The following is a 26,293-nucleotide window of genomic DNA, read 5'->3' as shown; positions in this document are numbered from 1 at the left end:
ACATTTTATATAAAGTAGATCATTTTGTAAATACTGTTTGTTACCTGTTTCTTTCACTTAACAATATGTCAGAGAGTTATTTTTCCATCACTTCTAAATTAGATATACCTTAAATTTTTAATATTTATTTATTTATTTTGAGAGAGAGAGAGAAAGAGTTTGAGAAGGGGAGGGGCAGAGGGAGAGGGAGAGAAAGAATCCCTAACAGGCTCTTCACTGCCAGCACAGAGCCAGATGCAGGGCTTGAACTCATAAACTGAGAGATCATGACCTGAGCCAAAACCAAGAGTCAGATGCTCAACCGACTGAGCCACCCTGGCACCCCTTAATGAGCTTCATAGAATTTGAGGATGAATAAAATTAATTAAGTTAATATAAAATTTAATTTAATTTAAAAATATAAAAATAGGTCTTTATTTAAGCAGTCACTCTGGACATTACACTTGCTTGCAACATTTTATTATTAAAAACAACTCAACAATGAACATCCATATGCCATACATATTTAATCACTTGGCAATTATCTCTTCAGAATTTTGTCTTCAGTCATTGTGTTCACATATTTGATTTTCATGAATATTGCCAAATATTTTTCAAAATTTGTATTAGCCTTGCTAATAACAGGGTAGGGTATACTTCCCATTTGTAGTTTTATCTTTTTTTTTTTTTTTTGGTCTATCTGGTAGATGGAACTTGATAATCAATTTTGTGTTTATTTTTCTCTATTAGTGAAGTTGATTTTTTAAAAAAAAAATTTTTAATGTTTATTCATTTTTGAGACAGAGAGAGACAGAGCATGAATGGGGGACAGTCAGAGAGAGGGAGACACAGAATCTGAAGCAGGCTTCAGGCTCCAAGCTGTCAGCACAGAGCCTGACGCACGGCTCGAACTCACGGACTGTGAGATAATGACCTGAGCCGAAGTCAGATGCTTAACCGACTGAGCCACCCAGGCGCCCCATGAAGTTGATTTTTTAATATAATATTAAAATTACATTTCTTGTGAATTGCCTGTGTCTTCTGAGTTCTCTTTTCTATTGATTTATAAAAGCTCTTTGCTTATTAGTTCAATCAATTCTTTGTCAGATGTGCTGCAAATATTATTTTCTCCTAATTTAGAATTTGCCTTCTATTTTGTTAAAGATGTATTTTTGCCATAAAGAAGTTTAAATCTTATTTATGTACTTTGTAATTAAGTCCACCAAAGTTCTTGTGCTTTATGACTTTAATGATATATTAGAAAGACCTTTTTCATCTAGTCTTGTTTCTAAAACATATACTTTTCCTACAATTCTTATTTTAGTTTTTACATTTAAATTCATTGCTTTTTATATTTAAACTCCGCTCTGTTGCTTATCTAATTTATATCTCTTGCAGTACCACACAATTTTCATTGCTAAGTTTATAAGTAAAGACAGAGAGAACTAAACATTTCTCACTTTTTCAAAATCTCCTGACTTCTCACAAATGTATACTTCTAGGTGAACTACAGAAACACTTTCTTCAGGGAAAAAAGGTTCCTTTAGTATTTTCACTTAACAGATTAATTCAAAAAATCATATCTTTACAGTGTTGAATCTTTCTTGCCAAGAATAAGTTATATTTATCCATTATAGAAATATTTATGCCTCTTGATAGATTTTAGTCATTTTCTTTATAAGGTTTGTCTATGTTTTTATATGCATTTTCTGGGTGCGTTATTTTGCTTTTTGTAAATGGCATTTTTTTACAATTTCCATTAAAATGTTTTACTGAATATTTTCAGATAAAAAGAAAGTAACATATTTTTGAATATTAATTGTGTTATTCATTACCTTATTAAACTATCCTAGATTTTCCTGGTATTCAATAATATCATACCATATGGATATAATTATAATTATGCTCCATTCTACTATATTTAAAACTTTAATTTTATGCTTGTATTTTTTAGGAGAGAACTGTTAAACACCTTGTTCTGAATCTTCATTTTAAATCATGCTTGCACAAATTAAATGGTTTCACATACATATTCTTTTTTGAGCCTAAATGAATCAACAGATGTTGTAATTGATATATAACCATACAAATGACTTCCAAATATATAGAAAGGGATTTCAATCATGTTGACTATTTACATTAAAATTTTGTGATGTTAATTATATTTATCATTTATGATCCAGTAATTAAAGTTATTAATTTAGAAAAGAAAGAATGACAGAAAGAAAGAAAAGACAAACATATTCTTACACATACATACGTGCATACATACACATACATATATACATACTGAGTTCCCTTGGTACTCTGTTTCTTCAGAAATATCACTCAAATTGCTCTTCTCAGTCATGTAAAAGTAAAATGATAAAATTACCTTTGTTTAATAAAAAGGAAGTAGACAGCTGCCTCCCTGTTTTCTCCTCCCTAGAGTGTCTAGTTGTGAAAATAATAAGCCCCAAAAGAGGTTTGAACTTGCGATTTTACTGTGCAAGTTCATGGGCCTTTCAGATCTTTGGAACTGTGAACACATACTTCCAAAATTAATTTATGATTTTATCGTGGGTCTCACAGGAGACAATACAAGGTACATCTGCTTATCTCTGAAGGAGATAAAAGAAGCTTCTGTTGGGGCACCTGGGGTGGTTCAGTCGGTTGAGCGCCCAACTTCCGGTCAGGTCACCATCTCATAACTTGTGAGTTCAAGCCCCACATCAGGCTCTGTACTGACAGCTCGGAGCCTGAAGACTACTTCAGATTCTCCGTCTCTCTCTCTCTCTTCCCCTCCCCTTGTCACTCTCTCTCTATATCAATCAATCAATAAACATTAAAAAAAAAGTGGGGGGAGAGGGGGCACCTGGGTGGCTCAGTCTGTTAAGCATCCTGCTTCAGCTCAGGTCATGATCTCCTGGTCCAATATCCAAGGGTTTAAGCCCTGTGTTGGGCTCTGTGCTGACAGCTCAGAGACTGAAACCTGTTTCTGATTCTGTGTCTCCCTATCTCTCTGCCCCTCTCCTGCTCACATTCTGTCTCTCTGTCTCTCTCTCTCAAAAATAAACATTAAAAAAGAAAAGAAAGGAAAAAATAAGTTTATATTTTCTTTCTTCTGCTTTACCTTGTAAATTTGTGTCAAATTCTGTCCCGGGTTTGTACTCACTTTCATGCTAACTTACATGTGTATAAATCTGACAATGCTTTTTCTGCTATATAGGAATAAAGAGGGTTTTTGGTTTGTTTTTGTTTGTTTATTTAGCAATATTGTCTTATATTCCCAACAATTGATAAGATATGCCTTTAAAGCAAACATCACACGTATGAGTAACTTATGGAATGAGAACATCAGATCCAATGAATATTATTTCAAATCGTTCTAATAAAATAGTCTAATCATATCTAATAATAATCTAAAATAATTATCTAGTAAATAGAATCAATTTTACTTTAGGGTACTCTTTTTTTTTGTAATAGTAATGACTCCTTTAATTTTATTACTGTGTAAATATGCACATATCTTCCTTTTAAATCTTTAAAAACACAAATATGGTCTGCCAGATTTTCTGTTCCAGAAAATATTATTGAAAGTTAATGATGTGTTTTCTCGCAACACTAATTCAGTACTTACACAAGCCAAGGCAACATCATTATTGCTAAAATCCATATTTTATCTTCTCAACAGAGTCCCTCTTGGCCCAGGAAAATGATTGAAATTTCCAAAGCAGTGCCAAGTTTAGATGAACGCTGTGGGTCACATAATAAAATTTTAATTGTGTTCATTAAAATAAATGCTTGGGAGTACTCCAAAGAAAAACAAAAATATCTGGGTGGGTTTAAAACAAATGAGGAGAAAAATAGAATTATAGAAAGATGATTAAGGATTAAAAGAAGCTAACTGTGCTCTTTTGATCACTTTGGGACTTCGCAGTGTCATCTTGAAATCACAGTCCGTTGGAATATGGCTCCCGTGGTGAATCTGATGGATTTAATAGTGACAGCTGCAAACTTGGAATAGTTTCTGAATTCCATGTCATTAAGTGATATCAAGTAGAAACATGTTCTTTCTCTCGATAACTTTTTTCTTTTTGTTTCCACTCCTTTCTCCTTAATTACTTCCTAATTACTGAAAGTAAAGAATGAGTCTCAAAATAAAGCACTCTTAAGATACAAGAGTTAGAGACTCACAATTGGGAAAAATAATTTCTTAAAATGAAGCTAAATATTAGAATTCATTCATGCATGAAATTGATTTTCTGACCACACATATCTCTCAAGAAATAACACACTTTAAAATATGATTTATGGGGGGTGGGGCGTCTGGATGGTTCAGTGAGTTAAGCATCTGACTCTTGATTTCGGCTCAGGGCATCATCTCATGGTGTGTGGAATCAAGTCCCTCCTCAGGCTTTGCACTGATAGCACGGAGCCTGCTTGGGATCCTCTCTCTCTCTCTCTCTCTCTCTCTCTCTCTCTCTTACACGTGGGCATTTTCTCTCTCTCTCAAAATGAATTTTAAAAAACTTAAAAAAAATGATTAATGTGTATATGATTAATGAGGTGAGTATGTACCCCTCAATATCACCAGGCAATCAGGAAACTGTCAATTCAAATATAATGAGTAGAATTCGTATAGAATAAGTTGAAATCCTGGAAATGACAACACATCCTAGAAGGATATTAAAGTGATGGAGAGAAAAAAAAAATAAAGTGATGGAGAGGATTTTGTAATCAGAGAAGAGATACAGACTGCCATTTTCAAGAGATGCTAAAATTGGGAATCTTGGGGTTCCTGGGTGGGTCAGTCATGTAAGCATCCAACTTCAGCTCAGATCATGATCCACAGTTCATGGTTTCAAGCCCTGCGTTGGGCTCTGTGCTGACAGCTCAGAGCCTGGAGCCTGCTTCGGTTCTGTGTCTCCCTCTCTCTCTGTCCCTCCCCAGCTCACACTCTGTCTCTGTCTCTCTCTCTCAAAACTAAATAAACATTAAAAAAATTTTAATTGGGAATCTTGAGGGGAAAAGACGGCAATTTTGTATCCTCCTGTTGCTGTCTAGAGATTGTCTTCACTGAGTGGCTGGCTGACAGTAGGATTCCTGTTTCTTTGTTAAGCAGCCCTCCAGGAATTGGTGGCCCAGCAGCGTACCACAATTTTGTAAAAACATTTCATAAAGTCATCGGAGTATCTTTTCCTTTCTGATACTTTTCCTCCATTATTAGGGGAGTGTTGTGGAGAAGAATTTTATACTTGCGGACATGTACTTTTGGTCCCTTTGGCAACATTTATTTCAGAGAAAAAACCCAAGTTGTTATTTTGGCTTATAATAAAATTCATTTGGGTTTGTTGAACATGAATTAGTCTTTCAGAGTCCAATCACCCACATCTTAATAAGCTAGTGCTGAGTAATGAACGTTCAAAATGGTAAGGAAAGATCAACATAGAACAGATAACCCACCTCTGCAACTCAACCCCCCACACATACACACACACACACACACACACACACACACACACACACAAAATAACCCCTAACACTTATATAACACTAATTGCTAGGCACTACTCTACGTCCTTTTCTTAAAATAATTCATTTAAACTGTAACCAACCCTCTAAGTTCCTTACTAACTATATCATCATTCCCACCATACACATGAAGAAACAGAGGCCAGTACGTAGCAGAACAGAATTCACATCTGCGTAGTCTGCTTGCACAGTCTGCACTAAGCAATCCATCTACTCACTTATACAGAACAACACACAGCTCTGTAGAACTCTCCCTCTTTTTGTGGGTCCTGCATGTATGTTCTGCTTTGTCTCTCTGGGAGTAGCATAAGTTGTGGCACACCAAATCAATATTTGATAATAGTTTCCTCTGTCCTTCACAAAATAATCAACCCCTCCTTTTTTTTTGGTTATCTTTTTCATTACGGAAGCTGTGGGCATAGAGTTCATATCAATCTTTATAGGTAATTCACACCTTTCTTTTGAAAGCTTCTAAATCTTTGCAATTCTGATTACTCTTGGGAGCTTCCTGCTATATAGAAATTGAAGTAAGGTGTGGTAAAAATTACTTTCTATCAGGTGATCCCACTGACTCTACTTTCAAAATATATCCACAACCCAGACATTTATCACCACTCCCACTGTTATCCCTGGTCCAAGCCTCCATTTCGTCTCCCCTGGGATGCTCTGATTGCTTTCCAGCCGGTCTTGCTGTGTCTGCCCTCATGTGTGGGGGGCACATCCTTAACACAACAGTCAGTGTGATCCTGTTAAAAACGTCAGCCTGATGGCATCAGCCCTGCTTTCCAAACCCTCCAGTTTCTCCCAAGTGTAAGTCTTTCCAAGGATTTACATGGTCTTACGTGGCCTTGTCTTCAATTCTCTCCCTGACTTCATCTCCTATCCCTGTTCTCTCTGCTCTAGTCACACTGAGCTCTTGATTACTCCCATAAATGATAAGCACATTTCTGCTTTAGGGCCTTGGCCCTGGCTGTTTCCTCTGTCTGGAATCTTTTTCTGCCACATATGTGCATGGCTAATATGTTCTTTCAAACTGTTCCTTATACATATCTTCTCCATTAGACTTATCCTAACTTGTCTGTATAATTGCTTAATCCTTCCCATTTCTGAACCTCAGCACTCCTGATTACCTTCACCCTTCTCTACTCATTTCCCACAGCAATAATCATGCTCTCTTCTTTATTATGCTTGATTATTACCTGTCTCTCTCCTCCTCAAACTAGAATATAAACTCCATGAGAGCTGGAAACTTTGTCCACTAACTTATATTCCAAACCCTTAGAACAGCACCTTGCACATAGTGGGTTATAAATCAATTTGTTGGGTGATAAATCAGTTTGTTGAATGAATAAATGATACAAATATAAAAGTATTTATTAATGTTTACTTGTTCCTGGAAGAGTTCTTAGCATTTTAATTCTGTTACTTCTTTAAATTTTCACAGCAAACCCATGAAGTATTAGCATTACTCTTAGTTCATTGATAATAAAACTGAGTCACAGATAGGCACAAATGTTTACCAATTAAAATTAACCGAGTTTATGCCTAGAATGTTGATCACAAGAACAAAGAAAGAAGAAAAGATAATTATCAGCCAATATTTTTATATTTCTGCATCATGGGTCAGAAAAGTGTTCACTTAAATGATCTACTTTGATTGATGAAATACAACAGTAATGTAAAAATATTGGAAGTGAACAATTACTGTATATAAAGAGTAGCCTTATTCTAAATCTAGATCATCTGCTTGTTCCATAGACTTGACCAAGGACTCCTATAGCCATCTCCTTTCTGCTAACTTACATGAAGATAAAGACGGAGTGTGAAATAAAAAGGAAGTTTTTCATGCTATTTTACAAATACAAAATGTTTCTTTTTTTTAATGTTTTTTTAACCTTTATTTATTTTTGAGACAGAGAGAGACAGAGCATGAATGGGGGAGGGGCAGAGAAAGGGAGACACAGAATCGGAAGCAGGCTCCAGGCTCTGAGCCATCAGCCCAGAGCCCGACGCGGGGCTCGAACTCACGGACCGCGAGATCGTGACCTGGCTGAAGTCGGACACTTAACCGACTGCGCCACCCAGGCGCCCCAAATATAAAATGTTTCAACTGGCAGATATAAATTCAATCTTTAATTTGTCAGTAGAAGTAAGGAGTTATGAACTATAGAAATAATAACAATATTATTATTATTATTATTATTATTACCTAAAAAGTAGTTTCCAGTTTACCAAATACCTTCATATGTGGTATCTAATGTTTGTCCTTATAGTATGTCTGTGAGAAAGGTAGTACAGACATTTTCACTCCCATTTTACAGATATGAAAGCACAGTTTCAAAAACTTACATTGTTTTTCTAAGATCACACAAGTAGCAGAATCAGGATTCAAAATCAGTGTTCTTTCCACAAATCAAGCTTATCAAGACTCTTAGAAAGTAGTCCAAATCATATAATTGTGTTTCCTGCCAAAAGTTCTAAGTGGAATATCTTAAAACTGGTATGACTTTCAAATCCCAAAGCATATATATATATATCAACACATATTTACTGAAAGAATGAATCCAGGAAGTGAAGCCACATGCAAGGGGAGAAGATCTAGGTAGCTCAGGTATTTTTCTCAATGGAGGAGGGGATGACAGTGACGGTGACGGTGTGGGGAGAGGTACAAGTGAAGGTTTAATTGTTGTGTGTCAGGGTGTTTGGCTCTGTCTAAGGAATTTACTGACTAAGAACATTCCCAATCTGTCATTCTGACTATTAGCCAGGTGCAATTAGGGAAGAGAAGTTCTGTTTCTTATTTGCATTCATAAATAGCACAGGACTCAGGAGGAACTGAGATTTCTGCTGCAGTCATATAAGAAAATACTGCTTGTGCAGCATCAAAGTTGTTATTTCAGAACACCTGGGAAAGGAACTTGCTCTCTGTAAAAAAAAAAATCTCTTTCTTCAGAATACTGAATGCATTAAACATTTCTGTCCTCTATATTTAAGGTGTCATTTGCACACTGTCATCATCAAAGTATTGTACCTCTGACCCCACACTTACAAAGCAATAGCATGAAATAAACTTCCAAAAGGAGGGATAATAACATCTTGATCAAGACATATGCGGCATTATTATCCATATTGTGCATTATGCATTTTTTTCATCCATGAGAGCATCCCCTAGATAACAAAAGAACCGTATCACTTTGTATGTGTTTGCTTTTTAACATCTAATGTAATAAAGAGGGTTTATGAGAGACTTTCCTAAGATATTCCAAGATAAAGTACCATTAAAAAATCTTTATTATTCTGTAACATATGGATTCATTTGTTCCATTCATATGAAAACCTTGGCAAATTAGAGTTTATAAGGTTAGTTGAAAAAAAGAAAGAATAAATGCCATAAGCTTCCATTTTCCTTTCCCTGTGGAGTTATGGAGGAAGGCATATTATCATGGGGGTCTTAGCTTGCATGAGCGTTCAATTGTGCCTGTGGAAATGAGAGTGGATCCCTCCCCAGCAGGATCTGGGGTGGTCCCTCCTCAGCCTGAGATCCAGAGGCATTCTGTGGTGCAGCAACTCAAAGAGTCCCTCTCCTCCCTGCTCATCCCTCACTTCTATTAGGATAACATGACATATATCAGAATGTACAAGCTGCTTTTCAGAAGCTCTGATTTCCCTTAAGGCTGTTTGTCTCTATGGCTCAAAGTATAGGTCACCATGATGACTCATTTTAATGTGTAGTCTGTGATCAGGCCTTGAAATATTTTCCACATGATTTTAAAAATATCACAGGCAACCTACTTTGTGGATTTCATCAGGAAAGCAGTGGACCATCTTAAGGAGCTTTCAGAATTCCTAGTTTACTCAGTAGTATAAATTTTCCACGATCAGAAGCTCATATTTCCCTAATTCAGAGCATCTCATAAGAAGTACTGGTGTGGAAAACTGGAAATATTACTTTGGATTATATGACCTCCAATATCTCTCTTTTTCCCCAAATCTTTACAGAAAGCTCAGGGGAAACCCACCTACTGGGATGAACAGACTTACATGGCCTAGAAGAGAGGTTCTTACCCTGGGATTCAAGAACACCTCGGAGAATCCTAGAATGGACATCAAAAGGTCTAGAAGCACCTGAAATTTTGCATGTATTTGCCCATGTCCAATTTTGTGAGATCTACAGCTTAAAGTGAAATCTGAAAGGGGACTGTGACTCCAAACATGTTAAAATCACTGTCTACACTCTATGATTTGAGCAATATGGATTTCTAACTTCTTATTCTAGACAATTAGGGATGAGGGAAATAGCCAAGTATTAGTGAAGAGCAAAAGCAGATGTTCTCATTCTGCCCTAGACATTTCCTCTTTTTTTTTTTTTTTATAGCCAAAATAGATGAGGAATACAATTTAAATCTGCTAAGACAGGGAAAAAGAGAAAAAAGAAAAGAAGCTTCCATTCACTTGTAAGAAAAAGGCATGTTATTCAAGAAATGTAAATGCTTGCTCTTTCTAAGGAATACAGGCTTAAGTGAGTGAACAAGAAAAAATGAATCCTTTGCTATTTCCCCAAATTCATTATGTATTCAGGGAAGCAAGAATGAGTGTTGGGGTCACCACAAGAAAACAAAAAAATCTGTGACTGCATACAGTGGTGGATGCTAACTAGACCTATTGTGGTAATCATTTCACAGCATATACAAATATGGAAACATTATGTCACACACCTGAAACTAATATAATGTTAGATGTCGATCATACCTCAATTTAAAAAACAAGAATCAGTGTTGTAAAACATTAACTGCAAATATAACACAGTATCTGTGTCAGCCTGCTTGGGTTGCCATAACAAAGTACCATAGACCAGGAGGCTTAAACAGAAATACATTTCTCATAGTTCTGGAGATTGGAAGTCTGTGATCAAGGTTCTGGACTATGTGGTTGCTGCTGAGGCTTTTCTTCCTGGCATGCCTACAGCCGTATTTTTACATAGCCTTTCTTTGGTGCATGTGGAGAAAGCAAGCTCCCTGGTGCCTCTCCTCATGAGGCCACAATCCTATCAGACCAGGGCCACTCTTATGCCCTCACTTAACCTTAGTTATTTCCTGATAAATCCCCTCTCCAAAATACCCATACTGGAGGGTTAAGGTTTCAACATATGAATTTGAGGTGAATAGATTGAGTCCATAATAGATCGGTGATAAAAAAAAAAATACATCTAGAGCAAGCAAAGCAGGCTATAAGAGCTAGAGAAATTTTTGTGTGGAAGGGATGGTCTTAATTTGGGTTATTAAGGGTGAGTTAATTTCAAAATATTATTTTCATTATAAGTTTGTGGGGTTTTTTCTAGAAAATTTTGATGTATCTGAAAACCTTTCTTTAGTAATAACTCCTCTTCAGTTTCAGTAGAATACATTAAAAAAGTCCCTCACTTATTAGATACAAGCCACATTAAAAGATTCAAATGTCTAAAATTATGGTTTGTCAGGGAAGATGAAATATGTTAGGAATAAGCTCCGCATATCACCGAAATCGTGTGTGGGTGTGGGTGTGTGTGTATATATATACACACACACAAAAGCATACAAATGCCATTTCACTTATATTAGCTTTTAAAAGGTAGAGATCTTGGTGTATGCAAAATTTAATTTATACATCATTATTTATAATAATGATCTGTTCATTTATCCAATGTTCAAACGAGTAATTACTGAGTACTTATTATTTTGCAAAGAAAGAATAAAATATGTAAGTGGATGAGATACAGTATAACTCACAAGTATAGTGGTTGAAACATGAATGCCATGAGGGGAGGACATAGAAAATAAACCAAACATCTGGTGATGCAGGAAGCCTGGTGGAGGAGATGGCACTCAATCTGGTGTGAAGGGTGGGAAAGGGGAGAAACAGCTCATTTCAAGTACAGGAAGGGTCTGAATAGCAAAGCCACTGTCATGAAAATCAGTCTCGGGTAAGACTATTCATGCATTCCAGCTGTATAGAGCTCCAAATTTTATGTGTATGCCCCTAATTTATATCCACATGCAAAACAAAGATAAAGGGCTAAGATTATGACGCTTCCATAGTTTTAGTCTGTCAGCTAAATGAACTATCTGCAAAGAAAATGGCATAGGTTCAGATCAGAGTCTTGGTATTTAACCTCTCTAGGCCTATGTTTTAATCCTAATTAAAATGATGACTAAACTCTGAAACATACTCTGCCTTATTAAGAAAGTGAAATTTGACCGAGGACTTAAAAAAGGTAAGTCATTTGACAAATGGATGTTTGAGGGAAGAATATTCCAGAAAGAGGGAATACTGCAACCACAACTGTAAGTGCCGTGTGTGCATGGTAAAACACTAATGTGGCTGGGGCCAGTGATCAGGGGAATAGTAGTGAGAAATGAGGTAAGAGAAGTAACAGAACACAGATCACATAGGGTCTGATAGACCATTGTAAGGACTTTGATGTTTACTCTGAGTGAAATGGGGAGCCAGTGCAGAATATTAAGCATGAGAGAGACAAAATCTGACTTAAGATTTTAAAGGATCATTGTGTTGAAAACAGATGGAGGTAGAATTTGGGGGAACAAGCAAAGTAGAAAAAGGAGAACTCATTACCAGGCTATTCCAGTAATCCAGGCAAGAGATCTGGTGACTTGGACCAAGGTGATAGTGGTGGAGATGATGAGTGGATAGTTTCTAGGTGTATGTCAAAGACAGAGCCAGTAGTATTTCTTTATGGATATGGATTTGGAAAGAAACACAACAATCAAAAATTAATCTAAGTTTTTGACCTAAGCAACTGGAGGAATAAAGTTGTTGTGTATACATGTGTGTGCACACATGCACATATCTACTCAAATATATGTTACATATGTATATACATTATATAATCTTTCTAGATATACATACATATTTATATATGTGTGATCTACTCCCTACTCATAAGGTTATTGCAACAGCAATATTGGTACAGGTAAAATACTTAAAATAGTGCTTGACATATAGCAAGTATCCAATAAATATTAGCCATTTCTATTCATGTGTGCCTAACTACACATGTCTCTTTAGGGCCAAGTTAGTTATTTTCTTGTGGGACTTTGACTCATGAATAGCTTCTAGGTCAGACCAAAGTTACCATGTGACCTACAAATCCAACCTCATGAGTGGAAAAGAAAAACTTTTCTTTAAGCTTTATTTCATGGCAAATATCCTGGAAAGAGTAAAAATCCACTTTCCGAGAGAAAATACAGGTGCCTTCCAGATAATAGCTCATAGGCTGCTTCATCTGCAGAACCAGAGTTTCACTGTCAACATCACAAAGGATTAGGAGAGAATATGGGGTCATTCCATTCAGAAAGGAGACCCTGACATGAACCACAAGATTAAACTGGAGCTGGAAGAAGTCTTGCAGCCTTTCACTTGAACAGCAGATTGAGAGAGTGACATGACATTAAGTCAAAACTCAAAATTTGAGGATCCAAATAAGCTGATAAAAATGTCAAATCCTAATCACAGACAGCTAACACGGTCATTTGGGGTCTCACCTGAATCTTTCAAATACGCATATTTGTGTTTAATGTATAATTCTATTATTTATTTCAAATGAAACCATATTTTTCCCATACCTAGATATAGGCAGCTGTTTTAAAATCACACGGGAATACTGTGAAATAACTTGACAAAGTGACATAATGCTTGGAAACTTCACACCATGGTGTTGGCTAGATAAACACTAACTCTAAGTTAGCAGAAAGGATCGGGACAGACTAGAACGCTTTTACAAGGAATAGCCAGAAACTGGTGTGTACTTTCTTTAAATTATTATTAAATCAGAAGTAAGAAATTGACCCCAATTTGACCAATATGGAAAAAGAGTTTCAAATCAATAGCCAGCTAAAATTCATCCCACAATAGAAATGGAACATTATTAAGTTGCAGAAGAAACCCCAAGCACTCTCTAGTTTTCCAGTGATAGATTTAGCCTACCTCCCTCCTAGGCAGCTTCTCCAGACTGTATATTATACCCTAAATAACATATTTTTCTCTTGACATTTTAGTATCATGACAGGGGGTAAATTAAAACTTGAACTACCTGCATAGTAGATTTTTGTTCAGGTAATTAAAGATAACAGCTGGAGTTTTGACTTCTATTGACATGCGTAGGAAGAGAAAGAAAAATGATCCTTGACCAACATGCTGGAATCCCAGTGGGGGTAAAGTGGTTTCCACAGGTGTAATGATTAATCTGAGCTCAGAAGAGCTCTTGATTCTCTTACTTCTCTGCGGATTTGATAATTTCATGTTTCAAAGTATTTGACTATGACTGAGTTTACAAATAACATGGTCTTGTAACAAGTTTGAACATCACAGTTTATTTTTCAAATTTTCTATGTGCAAAGGATTCAGAATATTGGCTTAAATAACCAACCTGGATGACCCTAAGCACAAATCAATACTACCCATCAATATCATAAATAGAACTAGGAATGTGTCTTTCTCTGCAGTCATAGAAAAGAAGAGAAATGCAAAGTCAACACAGGAATTTACTGTTCTTTTCCCTTCTTCTTCCTCCCACCCTTTTTGACATCTAATATTTCAGTTTTATTTGTATAACCAGTCAGGTGGTAAAGAAAGAACACCAATCTAACCCAAATAGATGGTGAAATAGTGACACCAATGTGAGTGCTGCCTTTTGTGTTATCGCCTTGCTGTCATCAAAAGCAACCTATCAACCACTTCATTTTAATTACAGGTCTCTGGGTCTATTTTGGTGTCAGAGAAGATACTGCACTTGCTTTATGAGAAGCATGATTAAAGTTGTCAGTCCTCAAACGTCCAAGTGCATGAGAGAAGAAAAGAATTGGTTGCATGAAGTTCCTATTTAATTGAAGCAAAAAAAAAAAAAGATTAAACATAAATGAGGTATATACAAATGTTTGATTTGCAAAATGCTAGGGATTCTTTCAGATGAAAAGGGTCGTATAAATGTTAAGTTATTATCATTGGTTCTCTGAACAAATGGAGAAAAATGGGGGAAAAATAGAAACGATGTAAAGGAGTGCATTTCGTTGTGCTTTTGGATTAATGCTCCCTTGACTCTCATGCTCCTCACACTTCAGCACTCCCACACAAAAGCCAGCTCATTGTCAGGCTAACATGTGTATCATTGATGGAAATTATTTATGCTACTTTTTGCAGCCATTATAATTCTTCTGCTCCAACATCAGCTGTAATGATGGGAGTGTTTCATGCTTTTGTGGGGGGCTGTGAAAGTGAAAGCTTCTGGATTCCACAGTAGAGAGATATTTTGAAATATTTGTTTTATCGTGCTTGTTTCAAAAAGCATCACAAAACTTAAATATCTCCAAATAAGAGAAAGATCGTGGAAAATTTTAAATCGTATTTGCTAAGGATATCAATATTCAAACAAAATGACAAGCACAAGAAAATGGTAAAGTATCTTCATCCATTATATTTAAATTAAGCACCACTGACAAAATGTTATTTAATTTTTAGATGCAGCAAACAGTTGAGTTAGACCAGGTCCTGCCCCTTAAGAATATAACTCTTGAAAGAAATGCATTTATGTTTTATAAAAAGAGAAAAAATTAAAATCTGAGTAGCTTGTGTATAAGGTTATTTGTTGTTTTGACTAAGGCAAAGCCCGTCACTCCAAATTTCCAATTATTGCTTTCCCACCAGGAGAGAAAAAGGCATGAAGAATGCATTTAAGAAAAATGACTCAGGAGCTGAAAGAGCCAAAATAAGAAAACCCAGTCAAAAATTCCTTTTAATCATGGGATTTGGTATTTAAGGGTAAATAGGTCAAGGACTCTCAATAAACAATTTTTTTTTACAATAAACAATTTTAGAGTCAAGAAAACACTTCTAGATCGTAGACTTTACTTATATTGATTCCTTATTATTGCTTTGTCAAAAAAAAAAGTGATACTACTTTCTGATTGAATAAAGGTATATACATAAGTTACTATTTCTCTCGGTACCAGCAGAAATGACATTGATAAATAGGGTAGGACCAATAAACACACTGCAGGGCAGAAAACATTTTGGAGGTGGTGCAGTTAAAGAAAGCTGATCTTTTCTTTTTTTTTTTTTTAAAGATTATTAATCTTTATTTTTAATAGACTGTGCTTTGGTATCATGTCTAAGAATTCTTAGCCTAATCATAGGTCACAAGAATTTTCTCCGGTTTTATTTTGAAAGTTTTATAGTTTTACTTTTTACACTGAGATATATGATCCATTTTTGAGTTAATTTTTTTAAATATAATTTATCATCAAATTGGTTAACACAGAGTGTGTAAAGTGTCCTCTTAGTTTTTGGGGTAGATTTTCATAGTTCATCACTTACATACAACACCCAGTGCTTATTCCAACAAGTACCCTCCTCAAAAAATTAAAAATAGAACTACCCTATGACCCACTAGGTAAGGGATACAGGAGTGCTGATTCATAGGGGCACATGTACCCCAATGTTTATAGCAGCACTTTCAACAATAGCCAAATTATGTAAAGAGACTAAATGTCCATCAACTGATGAATGGATAAAGAAGATGTGGTTTGTGTATACAATGGAATACTACTTAGCAATGAGAAAGAATGAAATCAGGCCATTTGCAGCAACATGGATGGAACTGGAAGGTATTATGCTTAGTGAAATAAGTCAGAGAAAGAAAGCTGATCTCAACAAAGTCAAGGTTGTTAGTCATCACTGTACCCTTGTGAGAGGTGTAACCTGAAGTATCATGCTCCCTATCTTTCTAAGTTTTTCACTGAATCCAAGAGGAAGTCAAATTTGAACTTATAATGTCTATTTTTCATACTGTTGCATCTGCTAAGGAATTCAGCTATGAATTTAGCAGTCCACATATTCATGTAAGTCGAGATTTGAACACGTTGTGTATTTACCTGCTTAGTTATTTTCAAAAGCCCAGATTAAAAAGATTGTCAAATTCAGTTTCCTACTCACTTCCAACTGGCATTAAATGTAAGTCATTGAGTTCTCCATGTTCTCCATGCTTACTACCTACATATATAATTAGTCGGTTGGCTTAAACAAATAAACTCCTTACTTATACATATAAATACATTTTAGCTATCCCCATGTACCCAAGTAATGCAAGATCTCTCCACTGGCCAGTTTGACAGATCCAATAGTTAGATGTGAGATCAGAATGCCTGCATTGTCTGCCTAGTGTACCTAAAAGGCTATTGTCACATGATGAATGTTTTCTTATTGGTTGTGATGAAATGAAAGTTTCATCATTTAACTAAGTCTTTTAGAGATAGATCAGCATTTATGGCAAGTTTTTGAGGAGAAAGGCAGTTGAAAAGAAGGCCATGAATGAAAATTACTATTCTTACTACTACCACTATAACTACTACTATTACTACTACTAACTAAGAGTAATTGTTTCCTACCTTCTAAGTGTTATGCAAATATTATCCTATTTAATTCCTAAAATAACCTTAACGGTAGGTATTATCATTCACTTAACAAATGAGGTAACTAAGGCAGAGAGAAGCTAATCACCTTGTCCTAGATTATAACAGAGCCACTGAATGATGGAGCCAATTTTTCACACATAGAAGGTCTGGCTCCACTCTTAACCTTGTTTTGCTTAAATCTTTTGCAGTCTCTTTTATTTTGGCACCAAATATTAATAAGTAGCCATAGACAATTGGCTTATGAAGAATAGAAAAAATGGAAACCAAGTTTTTCTTCACAGTTTTTTCCTGGGACTAACCTGCATCCCATAGGGAAGGACATGTGTCCGGTGAGCACTGCAGATTGCTTATCTCTAAGCTTCTAGGATATTGCTCAGAACAAAAGCAAGTCAATATTTGGGTTCCTTTTCTGGTGCCAGAATCAAGGCAGGGAAGCTACACTCTTCATCATTTCCCTATAAACACTACAAACAGCTCCTTCCAAAATACATAAAATTGGGTAACTGATCATTAAGTAGTTGTTGGAGCCTCCTTCGGTATTAGGGTAGGGAGGCAAGACTCCATATGGTGAATCTGTGAGAATAAAATACTTTAAGAGAAGGAACTACTACATCTTGAAGTTTCATTCTCCAATTTCCAAAGTCAGTGAAACCAGTGAAATGGCTTCTACATTTGTCAGATACTGAAAAGGAGGTCTTGATGGACTGACTTGCCCAAATTCACCCAGCCAATCAGTGTTAAACCTATAATTAGGCCAATGTCACATTGGGCCAATGTCAAATTGGGCTCTTTCATAAGACTGGGCCAATGTCAAATCAGTGCTCTTTCATAAAACAATTTAAAACATATATCTACTGATATCCTACTGGGCACTTGGGATTAAATATGTAACACACATAAGAAAGGGAAATACTCAAAGAGGAAATTATTGTGTAAGAAACCCTTCGTGGAGGAAGCAGCTTTTGAAGTGAGCACTGAAATGTAGAATAGTTATGAGTGAGCGGAAGGAATGGAAAGAACAACATAGGTGGTGAGGACCTACAAGTACTATTTGTACAAAGCATTATGACAATACAGCTGCAGCTGTCAATCAGGAGCTACAGCCAGCTGTAGTGTCATGCTGGGGAAATGAGAGGGAAGGTGAGATGCACACAACAGGGTTCATGGGAAATTTTTTTGAAGAATGCTTACTCTGCGCCAGGCTCCACCGAGTTGTTTTTTTATTTTGTTTTGTTTGTTTGTTTGTTTGTTTGTTTATTAGAGAAAGTGGGGAGGGGCAGAAACAGAGAGAGAATCTCAAGCAGTCTCCACGTTCAGCATGGAACTGGATGCAAGGCTTGATCCCACAACTCTGGGATCATGACCTTAACTGATCAAGAGTCAAATGCTCAACCAACTGAGCCACACAGGTGCCCCTTGTTTTTGTTTTTAAGATATGCATTATTGCATTTAATATTCCCAATTATCCAATGAAGTAGCTATGATTCTTATATCCATTTCATAAAGAAGGAAACTAAAATACGTAGGTAGTTTATCCAAAATTGAAACCAAGATTAATTTCTTTTAACTGTCTTAGTACGAAGACTTCTACACCAGGGTCTTGATAGGAAGAAGATCACTCTAACAGAATATTTGAAGGTTTCACTCTAAATATATGAACTACCTACAACTGCTTTACTCCTAACTAGTGGGTCAGAACATCGAATTACCACTGAAGAGGTTCTCTGTAAGAAATCTCTGAAGTTGAGCACTTTACCTTTGCAGGTCACTTTACAAAGATTTTGCTTACTTAGCTGCAAGGGAATCACATCATAAGTGGATAAGAACTAATTCCAACGAAACAAGATCATAAATGTGTAAAGAATGCTAAACCATGTATTAATAGTTGGACTTTCCAAACTTCTCTATTTGAGCAATGTCAACTAAACAGCACCTAGAAATGTGGCTAGAATCGGTCATATTAAATCCTGAGACGTTAGTCCCAAAGACGTTTTTTGCAACATGAGCTTATGGGAGAACTGCAATGCTTTTACAAAAGGAATACAGCCAAAGAATTAAGAGTGCCTGCTTCAGAGCCAAAGTGAGTTTGAATTTTGACTTTAACACTAGTAGCTATATAATATTGGACAGTTTTGTTCTCTGACATCGATGAGTTGATCAGTATATACATCATTTTGTAGGCACAAATTAAATGAAATAACATGCATGATTATGTATAACAGTTGGCAAATAGTAAGCCATGAATTATAACGATTATCATTAGACAAATCAAGTTAAAGCATAAAAGAAATTAGCACCGGGAATCTTCTTGAACATAGGCCTGTCTCTGGGTATATGTGCTACAGAAGCGTTTTTAGAAAGTTCCATCTCACTAGCCTAGGATATGAAACTCTTCGTGAAAGTGTCAGTATAATGCAGGATAAAGAGTATGACTTCTGGAGTCCCGCTTGGCTCAAATCCTGTCTGTATGGTCTTTGGCTAGGGGATTTACCATCTGTGGGCCTCAGTTTTCTCATATGCAAAATGGAAGAGCAAGAATCTCTTTGTTGTTTGACAGTCATAAGGATTAAATGAAGTAATCAGTGCAAAGCCCTTGCCTCCATGCCTGGAATTCAGGAAGCACTGAATACCTTTATCTATACTGAAGCTAGCTACTCCTGTCTCCTTTGTCATTTCGTCTCCTGCCACACCCTGAAGATGGCATTGGCCTGCCCAAACCAACCACTGAAGTTCCCCACATGTTCCTATTCTTCTGGGCTTCCTTTCCTCCATTTATTTTATTATCACTGTCTAGGATTCCCTCTGCCCTCCCTTTCCCTAACTCACTCTTATTGTCCTTCAAACCTTAGCTCAAATGTCCCTCCACTAGGCAGTCCCCCCGAGGGATTTAATTCTAGCTGTTCCTTCTTTGTTTCTCAGCATTTGCTGTGTTTGTACAACTGGCCTGTAGCACTATAATCCTGGCTTGGCTTCTCAGCCTTTCTCACTAGAACCTGCACACCTTGAGAAAGGTCTTTGTGTTTACCCAGGGATGAGTGTGGTTCTGGCTCTCCATACACTCCTAATAAATGATATGGAACAAATGAATGAATAAATATGGCTGCCTTGCTAAAAAGTTACACTGGAAAACTACATCCAATATGAGTCTCCAGCATTTAGAAACTAAATAGAGAAGTGAGGAGTGTGAGTTTTAGGGGCTTGAGGGCCTGGATTCAAATCCCGACTTGCCATTCTGAGCTGTGTGGCTTTGGGGGAGTTATTTAAAGCCTCTGTGGCAATTTCCTCACCTGTAGAATGAAGATGCTAATGGTATGTATTTCGTGGGGTGGTTATAGGAGTTAGGGAAATAATCCCTGTAAAGTACTTGGAATGATGCCTGGTACATAAAAACTACTCTATAAATGTTACCTATTCAGTAGGGACCGCAAGCCCCAAATTGTGAAGCAAAATGTTGACTCTGCTGTCTCACAGGGATTGAGAGCAGTTTGGTGTTCAGTGTGCAAGTGACATCTGGCAGTTGCATGGGAATTAAATATAGTTCTCAATTTCCTGGCCGAGGGACTAAAGGATAATCTGGAGACAACTAAAATCACATGCAGATAAATGATGGCATGAGCCTTCATACATGATATGAAACTGGTTTGAGAGATTTTCATTTAAACTAATTCTTTTTTACTAAATAATCAGTAATTGTTAGTGTCTTACTTTTTGCTCTCTTATTTAACATCCTGATTACTTTTCCATTGTTTCAGAAATCATACGGGTAGTTCATTCACGTGTCTTGTCAAATGGAATAAGGGGAACTTCTAAGTAGTGTGCTAGCGTTTTAAAAAGTCCTTTGAGGGGCAACTGGATGGCTCAGTAAATTGAGCATCTGATTCTTGATTTGGGCTCAGGTCATGATCCCAGGGTTGTGGGATCAAGCCCTGCATCAGGATCTGTGCTAGGTAGAGCCTGCTTGAGATTCTCTCTCTCTCCCTCTGCTCCTCTGCCCTGCTCATGAATGTGCTCTCTCTAAAATAAAAAAAAATAAAATAAAATAAAGCCTTTTGAAATAGATAAAACATTTAGTCTGTAGACTAGGGAGGGCAAATATTATAAACTGATTGAATTAAATGCTAGATTATTGCTTTGTATTCACCAGAAAGATTCCTCACTTGTCTAAGAGGTTAGGAAAGATGACCCCTATGATTCATTTCAAATTTAGAGAAGAAAAGCAACTATGATATCATCCTATGAATCTCAACATGTCTTCTCTTCTAGGAGAAAAAAAAATAAGAATAAAAAGTTCTCATGAAAATTTCACCCCAGATTATTTTAAAAGAGAGGATGGTAAGCTTTATTACTATTATCTATTTTTCAAATTAAAAAATTTGTATCAATAAGACAGACAATATAAATTCATATAAACACCAGAAATCTTGACAAATGAACAAACAAATATAAAATTTAAACTAAGCAGAAAATTCATAGTAGGCAATATAGGCAATTATAGAAATAATTTCCTAGGGTATCATCTCAGACAATGAACCTCACTCACCTTCTCTGGACAGCAATTTCCCCATTAAAAGATGATAAAAATATCAGCCCTATTCAGCTTACAGAGTTGTCAGAGAAAAAAATATAATAGTTGCAAAAGTCTTTGTAATGTTACCCATGTGCAATCTGGTTTAGTGTGTCCAGCTTCGCAAACCAATGAAGAAAAAATTGTGTCAGATTTTATAGAACACAGCATATTTTGACTCCAAATTTCACTGCTCTGTGCACCTATTCCCTTTGATAAGTAGGAATGTATTATATACGTATATAATAAAAATATATGGAATATATAAAAATAAAAAATATATATAATAAAATAAAAATATAAATAAAAATTTAAATATATATATATATATATATATATATATATATATATATAATAAAAATAAAAATTTCTGGGGCACCTGGGTGGCTCAGTCACTTAAGCATCTAACTTTGATTTTGTCCCAGGTCATGATCTCATGGTTCCTGAGTTCGAGCTCCATGTCAGGCTTGGTGCTTACAGTAAGGAACGTGCTTGGGATTCTCTGTCTCCTTCTCCCTCTGCCCCTGCCCCCCCTGCTGATTTTCTCTCTCTCTCTCTCTCTCTCTCTCTCTCTCTCTCTCTCTCTCAAAAGTAAATAAGTAAACTTTAATCCTGCTTTCCACGTTGAAAAACACATGTTCTCTATTCTCCATGAGCTCAGGAGTCTCAGGTAAGGACACAAGCACATGAGAAATCACTCATGTATGGCAAGGAGGTGCAAGGTGAGTGGGAGGCTGCTCTCACACATGATCAGAGCTGCAGCTCTTGTGTTGTCATCATCCTTCTCTTCTGTTGTCCTCAGGGGCTTGCTGCCCACCACTGCCCACTTCCTTTTATTAGCCCAGGATTGTGCCCTTTATCACTCTCATTCTGTTCATTTTCTCGGGATCTTTGGATTCTTCTCCAGTCTAGGATTCCCTTCTGGTGAGTAGTTTTGATGGAGTTTCCCCAGGAGATTTCTTCGCTTCAGCCCATGGTGACCCCAACCATTCTTCAATGTCAGCACCCTTCCCCATTCCTGAATCACTGAAGGCCCTCTGAGCAGGTTGTCTGTGGAATGACAAGGAGCCGAGCTGCCCTTCTAATCAAGAGCAACCTTGCGGCATACATAGAGATCATGCTTTCTCTACATCTGGGTTGTGCTGCTCACTCTGGCCCACTGCATCAGACTCTTGTTGATTCAGAGTAATTATTTTTTGTCTCATGGATCCAAATGCCCACATTCTGTACAACCCCAAGTCTCACAGGCCTGAATGAGATGTAAGCTCTTTCTTTCTTGGGCCCCTACATATCACAAGAGTTGTTCTCTGCATCCAAGCACATACTCTGGTTCTGAAGACAAAATGTGTGACATGTTCTAAGAGAGAAGGATATTCTGCCCAGGGCATACAGAAGGCACCAGGGGAGGGTGGGCCTATCAGAGTCTTATCCAGCCCAAAGGCCTTGTTTTCTTTTTTTTCTTTCTTTCTTTCTTTCTTTCTTTCTTTCTTTCTTTCTTTCTTTCTTTCTTTCTTTCTTTCTTTCTTCCTTTCCATCATCATCTATCTATCTACCCATCAATTATCTATCTATCTATCTATCTATCTATCTATCTATCTATCTATCTATTATCTATCATCTTTCTAGCTTTCTATCATCTAGCTTTCTATCTAACTATTGGTACCTGGGTGGCTTAGTCAGTTGAGCATCCAACTCTTGATTTCAGCTCAGTACATGATCCCGGGGTCATTGGATTGAGCCCCATGTTGAGCTCTGTGCTGAGTTTGGAACCCACTTGGGACTCTCTCTCTCTCTCCCTCTGCCCCTCTCCCCCACTCACATGGTCCCTCTCTCTCTCAAACAAAATTTATTTTTTAAATGTTTCTTTATTATTCTTGAGAAAGAGAGAGTCAGAGAGCATGAGTGGGTGAGGGACAGAGAGAGAGAGGGAGACAGAGTATCTGAAGCGAGTTCTGTGCTAATAGGACAGAGACCAATGTAGGGCTCAAACTCATGAACCGTGAGATCATGTCCTGAGCCCAAGTCAGATGCTTAACCAACTCAGCCACCCAGACCCCTCTCTCTCAAAAAAAAAAAAAAAAAAAAAAAAAAAAGTTATCTATCTATCTATCTATCTATCTATCTATGATTAATAAGAGGTTAGGAGTGACTTTAAGGCCTTTAGTGGCACTGTGACACTTATGTCAGCGGTACAAACTCTCTCCTCTTACTCTCATACTGTGAAATTATTTGCTTTTGTTATGCAGCTCCTACCTAATGCCAAACACCAGAGTAACACACTGTCACTCCCCAAAACCTTCCAGCCAGAAAACTAGAGCCCAAGTAAGCAAAAACAAAAACAAAAATAAAAACAAAAACAAAAACAAAACAACAAACCATTCTCAGTTTTCAGTTACAAATAGAAGTTAGACTGTTGACTTAAAATTAAAAAGAAAAAGACATATATCATAACAACCTGATTTCCACAGTGGCCTTAAGAATAAATGTTAGTACTACATTGAAGGATGCAAAGTGAAAGCTGGTCTCAGGGAGCTAAAAACCTAAAGCAATTTAGTTTTACAGTAATGATACCATCAAGATGGGAAATGAAATTACTTTGATTTGAAAAGTCATGATGGGGATAAGCACTTATTACAAGTCATAAAAGACTGGAATATCTAATTCCAGTTCTGACAGTAAGATCCATTTAGATATGGCACTCCTTAACAATCTCATCACTTAAATGTGAAGAAGAGTTACTGCTTCTTCTGTACTTCAAACAATTTTAGATACCTACAAGCATGGTGGTTTAATAATGGCAAGACACATTCAAAGAATAAGTCAGTCTCTACCCAATTCATCTATATCTGGTGGCTCCGAAGAAATAGCTTCTAATAAAATGTAGCAGAGACAGTAGAACAATTTTCCTCTTAGTCACCATTGGTACTGGGGGAATTCTGGCTTCTTATTCTGAAAATATTTTGCCAAGGAACGAGAGTCATCAACATTGATTCACTTCTGAACTCTCAATAAATAGTTCTACTTGAGCTATTCATGACCTTCTATTCTTCCACACAGCAAAAGGGAACAAAAAAAACCAGGTAATGTATAAAGTTTTTAAATGGTGAAGATAGATGCGGGAGGTAGGAGATTGCTCTTAGAAGCATCAACAACTTGATTTTCTCCTTATCAATACTTCATCTAAAAGTTTATCTCTCTCATGCTCTCATTCTGAATCACAAGTCTATAATTTACTGTCTTCAAAACTATCCGAAATTATAATGATTTGTTTACATGTTTCCTTTTCTCTCTGCTCACTTGAAAATGTGATCCTTGAGAGTCATGAGTTTTTCATTTTTTTCACCATTGTTTTTTAATAATACCCAGAGTGGAAGCTCAAAAAATGTATTGAGTGAAAACACACACACACACACACACACACACACACGAATATTTAATGCATCCAAGAGAAAAATTATGTCACAAATGAGGCTAATAGTTGCAAATAATCTCAGTCCTCAGTTTTAAAGAAAAATGATGTTTTAGGATCCTGGTGTCGGGTTCTTACAAACTAACGCATTGATTTATCATGCATTGGCCAACTGTATATTTCAAATATAGTTAATTAAATTTATAGTATCAACTTGATTGAATGTTTTGATGCTTATGAGGTGTTAAGATAAAGCCTTATGTGGCTAAATGGAGATGTGTACATACTGTATTGTAAACAGAAACGACTATAATGAAAAATTTTCACCTAGCCTATAAAATCATAGGAATGGAAAGGAAGAATATTAAAATAAATGGTTATCTTTGTTTTAGATGGTGCTGCTCGGGATGATTTTCAATTTGTTTTTTGTTTTTTTTAATTTGGTATTTTTGCAATAATGCTTATTTATGCTTTAAAATATTGGCATTCGGTAATTTTGGGACTGATTCAGCATTTCAGCTAGCCATATATCTAGGATTTTTTTAAATCTCCAAAATTGGCCACTTTCCTATATATTTCTCTAAGCAAGATAACTGTTGCCTACCATTTTGGTTGACTAACAACTGGCATTTACTTACTGCTCTCAGTGTATTTTTCACACAGTGATTAACTCCATTACTGCTTCTTTCCATTGATAACTCCCTCCCCATTCTTTCTTTTTTTTTTTTTTATTCCAAGAATAGCTACCACAAACATTATCTCCTTAAGTCAGCATGGAAATTGTGTATGTGTGGGATTATGTGTGCGAATGTTGAATAACAAGGGAAAATGTGAAGAAACACCTGCCCACAGAAATAGAGCAACCCATATAATTCTTTCTCTGAGAACTGTTATCAACTTCAAAAAATACACATTATTAAAAAAATCAAAGATTCACAAAAATGAAGACTTTTTTTCTAGTAATAATAAAAGTGTTACAAATACTGCACGTTTGGCATTATCATACCAAAAACAAATCTTTTTCTCATATTATCTCCTTTTACGTAATAGCCCCAGGAGAGAAGTAAAGTGAGCATTAGTTTTTTAAAAATGATTTTAACAAATATATGCACATGTTGTATATTTTTCCTGTTCTCTCTAGGCTTTGCCACTGAATTTCTTTTTTACCTGTAGCTATTGTATAATATTGTACTATAGTTATTGTACTGACCAATTATTTATTCTTTGAAAGATTAGTTATAGCATGCTGCATTTCCATGACATTTTGCACTGAGATTTTGAAATAAGTAGACCTGAATGATTTTATGAAGCACTCAATTTATACTCTCAAGAAACCTTACTATAATTAATATCACTACAGATAAT

The sequence above is a fragment of the Prionailurus bengalensis genome, chromosome B4 (assembly GCF_016509475.1).
Source record: "Prionailurus bengalensis isolate Pbe53 chromosome B4, Fcat_Pben_1.1_paternal_pri, whole genome shotgun sequence".
Lineage (NCBI taxonomy): Eukaryota > Metazoa > Chordata > Mammalia > Carnivora > Felidae > Prionailurus > Prionailurus bengalensis.
The sequence above is the reverse complement of the archived record's forward strand: the minus strand, read 5'-3'. Positions refer to the sequence as shown.